This window comes from Cibotium barometz, chromosome 24 (genome assembly GCF_041138505.1).
Source record: "Cibotium barometz isolate CiBa-2024 chromosome 24, ASM4113850v1, whole genome shotgun sequence".
NCBI lineage: Eukaryota > Viridiplantae > Streptophyta > Polypodiopsida > Cyatheales > Cibotiaceae > Cibotium > Cibotium barometz.
The window spans coordinates 227,301-233,537 of record NC_141069.1 but is presented as its reverse complement, the minus strand read 5'-3'; the positions used below and the strand labels follow the sequence as shown (position 1 = coordinate 233,537).

General features: G+C 43.9%; 1 pseudogene across 1 annotated transcript; it reads left to right on the top strand.

Annotated features, from left to right (window-relative positions):
- Positions 1–1,703: 1,703 nt before the first annotated feature.
- Positions 1,704–5,999, top strand: LOC147624772 (pentatricopeptide repeat-containing protein At1g11290, chloroplastic pseudogene; annotated as a pseudogene). The gene has a single exon (XR_015268847.1). The product of XR_015268847.1 is annotated as a pentatricopeptide repeat-containing protein At1g11290, chloroplastic pseudogene (transcript).
- The last annotated feature ends 238 nt before the right edge of the window (positions 6,000–6,237 follow it).

Genomic DNA, 6,237 nt, shown 5'->3' with positions numbered 1-6,237 from the left:
TGGGAGTGATTATAATGTTAATTGATGAGGTAATCAAGTCCCCAACACACCTAGGTATGTGTGCAACCAGTCAATGCCTTGATTTTTGCCAAAAACATGCTCCAAATGCATCAAATTTTGAGTTGCTTTTCTCTGTTTTGTGAGAGCTCAAAAAATAGAATTTTTCACTCATTCAAATGCATGTAAATTGCTTCAAAATCAGTGTAGGGCTTGCATATGAGTTGCCAATACATTCCTCCTTGTCAGATATATGTGTCTTTTACCAGATTTACATCAATTTTTACTATACATCAGTGCTTCCAAGCTTTAATGGAAAGCTTTCAAAAACCAGAAATTTTCTTTGCTTTGGGTTGCCCTAAATTGCTTTGTTTTTGCCTGTATCACCTGCAATCCGCTCAAGGATGTTTAGTAGACCTTACTCGGTAGGCTAAGCTCTCAGATCTGATAGAAATCGGTGTGCTCCAAGCTTCACAGCATCAATGGCAAGCTTCACAGCTTTTCTTCCACAGCTTCTTCTCCCTCTTCTCTCACTCACTCATAAACCCTAATAGACAGCACAAGGCTCTGATACCATGTTGAAAGATAGGTAGAGGGAGAGGAGAGACACACACAGGAGCAAACCCTAATGTATATTGCAAATGCTAACCATAGAGGGAAGCCATCTCCCTTCTCACACAATGCATAAAGCCATAATCCATAATACACACCACTCTATGAGTTGTGTCCACACACATCTAACCCTAGCTAATGTCCACACACTATGACCAGCTGGACGCGGTCATTTATGTTTCACACATGTTCCTACCTAACATGCCAGCACATAGCATAGCTGGCTCACACTGACATCGAGCTTGAATCTCAACAGCCCCTCTCAAGCTCATGATGTACTGCCAATGATGAGCTTGGGATATCAAGACTCTCAACATATTTATGTGCTTGTGTGCATGTATACACATGTGTGTATATGTGCAAGCTTGAGTATATGTGCAAGTGTGCATATCTCTATATGTTGCATGTGTGTCCATGTGTGCGAGTATGTGTATGTGTGTGCACGTATCATGTGCTTGTGTCTGTGTGTTATGTGTGTGTGTATGTGTATGCATGAACATACAGGTGCGTGCATCGATATACATATAAATCTATTTATATATACATGCTTACATACCTATAGATACACATATATACATAATATATATATGTGTGTGGGTATGTATATTCTCTCTCTTACACATGCACATAATATATATGTTTGTGTGTGTATGTGCATGTGTGCAAGTGTGCATATCTCTATATGTTGCACATGTGTCCATGCGTACGAGTACGTGTATGTGTGTTTGTATACGCGTGTGTACGTATCATGTGCTGGTATCTGTGTGTTGTGTGTATGTGTGCATGAACATACATGTGTGTGCGTTGACATACATATAAATCTATTTATATATACATGCTTACATACCTATAGATACACATACATACATAATAATATAAGTGTGTGTATCTATAGGTATGTAAGCATGTATACAAAGATTTCATTGAAAGATGTTAGATGAGATCTTCTTAGATTCAAATTCAAAATTGCATTGGAAGATGTGAGATTTGGCTCTTGTGTGTTTTGAATTAGCCCCACCTCCTTTGGGTTGTGGTTAATCTTGTATAGAATAGGTACGGAACAATAGAATTATTTTTTGCCTTTTTCTTTTATTCGTTGGCTGTGGTTTCAAGCTCCAATGACCCCTGCCGCTGTCGCCGCTTTTCAACCTCTTCCTCTGCCACAAAAATTGCCCCTGGCTCCTCTCTTCTTCTTCTTCTTCTTCTTCTTCATCATCTGCTGCTGCTCATGAGCTTTGGTGGAGGCAGGGCAATGTTGGGACGTTCCCCCCACTTGGAGTCCGAGCCGCCCGATAAGCCAACAGGATGCCCACCATCGACATCATGGTTCTCGAGCAGGCTTGCGAATGCGGAGGTTGTATTCACGGGAGGCTGGCGAAAAACATGTCCAAGTCAGGATCCCATGTGCGTATGCAGATGCATCGTGGTCGAGCAGCCACGTTCTCCAACTCCTTGGAAATGCGTTCCGGATTGTGCTCGCAGAGAAGAAACCTTAGTGGAAGAATTCCATCGCGGTAGCCTCTCAATCGGCTGTGTCCCCGACCGCCCGAAAGGTACTGGGCTTTGTGATTGGCTGGACCCCTTAAGCTTTGCCTCCCTTATACGCGACTGCGTCACTCTGACGGACGTCCGGCATCTGCACTCCCGCATTGTCAAGAATGGGTTAGAGCGGCTGTCTTACATCGCCAACCTTTTTGTGAGTGTGTACGGAAGGCTTGGTTGCTTGGAGGATGCACGCTCTGTCTTTGATGTAATTCAAGAGTACGACGTGGTCTCTTGGAACACCATGATAACTTCGTATACTAAGGAAGGGCATGATGTGGAGGCTTTGGAACTTTTCCTCCTGATGCAGCATGACGCTGCTGAACCCGACAGGATCACCTTCCTTGGTGTCTTGCAAGCATGTGCAAACCTCGCAGCACTAGAGCTGGGACATCTAGTCCACGCATTCGTTGTCGATGCTGGAATCGGCTCACATGTTGCTGTGGGGACTGCACTTGTTGACTTGTATGGGAAGTGTGGAGCACTCGAGGAAGCACACAATGTGTTTGACAATATGCTGGAACGAAATGTCATCTCTTGGACGACTATAATTGCCGCAAACATCCAGCAAGGGCATGATGATACGGCTCTTCTACTCTTCAAGAAAATGCAACAAGAAGGGATCCAGCCAAACAAGATCACCTTTACCAAAGTTTTGCAGGCATGTGCTGGGCCAGATGCTCTTCCAGAAGGCGAGGAGATTCATGCATGCATGGTTGCTCATGGCCTTGAGCCAGATGAGGCCATAGGTGCTTCCCTGGTTGACATGTATGGAAAATGTGGGGCCTTGGAGAGTGCATGCATAACCTTTGACAAAATGGCAAGCAAGAATGTTGTCACATGGACAACAATGATAACCACTTATCTGCAGCAAGGGCATAGTAACCAGGCCCTTCTTCTGTATAAACAATTGCAGCAAGAAAATGTGGAGCCAAATGAATTTACTTTCAGCAGTGCTCTGAGTGCATGTGCTGATCTTACAGCCTTGGTTGAGGGTGAGGTGATTTATAGATGTATCATCAACCAAGGTCTTGAGTCAGAGGTTGTGGCAACAGCCCTTCTGCATATGTATGGCAAGTGTGGCTCTTTGGATGGTGCACGATTTGTCTTTGACAGCATGCGCCAGCACAGTGTGGTATCCTGGACAGCCATGTTGAGTTCATACGCCCAACAAGGTTGTGCGAAAGAGGCACTGCAGCTATTTAGACGAATGCAGCAACAAGGTTTGAAACCAAACCAAATTACCTGCATTAGTGTTCTTAGCGCTTGTGCCTCTTTGGCTGCTCTAGCCGAGGGTATGACAATTCACTCTTGTGTTTTGGAATGTGGATTTGAGTTGGATGCATTGATGGGAACTGCTCTCATTAATTTCTATGGAAAGTGTGCAGCCCTTGAGGAGGCACAGGCAACATTTCTCAAATTGAAAGAGCATACTGTTGTTCCTTGGAATGCAATGATTGCAGCCAATGGTGAGCGTGGCCATGGGAAGGAAGCCCTTAAATTGCTTCTGCAGATGCTGAAGGGAGGTGTGAAGCCTGATGATGTCACCTTCATCAACATGATCTCGGCATGCAGCCATGCTGGCCTAGTTGATGTGGGTCGAGATTGTTATGATTCTATATCAGATTACGGGCTTACACCAACCATGGAGCATTATGGGTGTATGATTGATCTTTTTGGCAGGTCTGGGCAGTTAGTTGAGGCAGAGGCCTTGATATCTAAAATGCCTTTCCAACCTAATGCTCTCATCTGGAGGACTTTGCTTAGTGCTTGTAGAATGCACGGTGATGTCCGACGGGGTATACGAGCAGCAGAGCGTGTGCTTGACTTGGACCCACAAAACTCTGCACCTTATGTACTGCTTTCGAATATTTACGCTGCAGAAGGGAGATGGGGTGATGTGGAGAAGGTGAGGCAAGCTATGGTGAAGAGGGGTGTTAAAAAAGAGCGAGGATGCAGTTCAATTGAGGTTGACAATAAGGTCCATCAATTCTTTGCTGCAGTTACACCACACGCGAGAGGAGATGAAATACATTCCAAGTTGGAGAGTTTGATGGTACAAATGAAGGAGATGGGTTATGTGCCAGACACAAAGTTAGTCTTGCATGATGTAGAAGAGGAGCAAAAGGAGCACATGCTTTCCCATCATAGTGAGAAGTTGGCCATTGCTTTTGGCCTTATCAGCACACCCTGTGGTGTCACTCTCCGTGTTACTAAGAATCTTCGTGTATGTACCGATTGCCACAATGCTGCTAAGTTCATCTCTAAGATTGAAGGGAGAGAAATTTTGCTGAGGGATTCTGCCAGATATCATCATTTGAAACAAGGGGTGTGTTCATGTGGAGATTACTGGTGAAATCATAAGCTTCTGAGTGGCATCTTTGGCAACTTGAGCAAATGAGGAAACTATGCCATACTGTGGGTGACTTGTTGAGAGCATTAAAGTAAAAGATTGGAACCATGTTAATAGCCATTTATGAGTTGGGAATCAACACTAATTTTTTTTGGGATCAGTGCTTCAGAGGTGTCAAGTGGACACATTATCATTCCATTTACACTTCAAAGGTGTCAGGTGGATGCACAATCATTCCGTCTTTTTCAATGCATAAGCTTCACAACTTTCAAGGCTCTATCATTCCTCCTAAAAGCTCTCTTCATTCTTTGCATTAGGTCAAAGATGTGCATTGCTGTTGCAAGCCACATGAAAATGAGCATTTGAATATGAACGCATAATTCTGACAGATTTTGAAGGCATCAAACAATATTGGCATCCCTTCCTCATCTCCAGAGATAGAGGATATCTGAATTATGTGGGGACACTATGTTTAGAGAACATATCATCTTTGACTGGTGGGCTCAGATTTTGCCCTTGGAGGGTTGGCGATGGAAGAATGGGTTGGTGCAGGAGACAAGTATCGAGGCATGGAGTAACCCTTGCAACAATTGCCTGCGAGTGAGCCGTGTAGTGACGGAAAACCACAGTGAGCAGTTAACCGGAATGTTACCAAGGTGAGCAATCAGCACCGGTTCTGTCAAGAACAGTGCCTACTTCATAGTGCAAGGCTTTGCCGTGGTGTTGGAGGTGGGTTATGTGCCAGGATTGTGGTCATTTCAGCATTCACAGTTGTAACTTCGAAAATTCACGTGGATATGGAGTGCACTTTTGGTACCTGCAATAATTGTGCCATCTGATTGTTTTTATTAGGTGGTCAGCCCAGCATTCTTACCACCAGGGTAAACGCCTAATGCATAAGTCTTTCATTTTTGTTACCAAAAGGGGAAGGGATTTTTTCAGTTATGTCAACAGCATGTAAAGTTACTGGAATTGCGGAGCTCACACTTCAAACTCCGCAAACTTGGATACAAAGTAGTTGAAATAGTGCTGCGATTGTTGGAGGTCCCAAACAAATCTTACAGCTTGCCTGCTTTACGTTGATGGTCAAATGAATTCAAAAGAGCAGGCAAGTAATGAAATTTTATGAGGTTTGCAGAATGAACTTGAATTTGTTCTTGTAATGTGGGCTTCTACTACGTGGCCTGCTGTGTCTTGGGGTATGACACTCGCTAATATCATTCCTAGAAAGAAAACAAACAGGTTACCTAGGTGGTTTCAAATGAGTAACCTGGGTTTGATGTCTTGGGTTGTGACACTTGCAAATATAATTCCTAGAGTGAAAACAAACAGGTTATTTAGGTGGTTCCAAACTAATAACCTGGGTTTGTGTGTTGGGGGGTGATACTTGCAAACATCATTCCTCGGGGTTTGTTAAGAAAACAAACAGGTTACCTAGGTGGTTCCAAATCTGTAACCTTGTTTTGATTTACCAATGGACCTTGAAATTATGTGATGATGCACGAAGAACCTCTCATGTGATCTCTATTATGCCATGTGAACCGTGGACATGCTGGCCCTACATATTCATTGTTAGACCAGGCTTTCTGTTATGGGAGCGCAAATACTGATTACCTTAGTATAGTCCTATCTATAGACATCCACACTAAGATGGCAGCATCATGTTCCCTCAGCTGAAAGTTCGGGAATGGTGGTTGGAAAAGGATCCGAGGTTGCAGCATCCCTATCAGGCT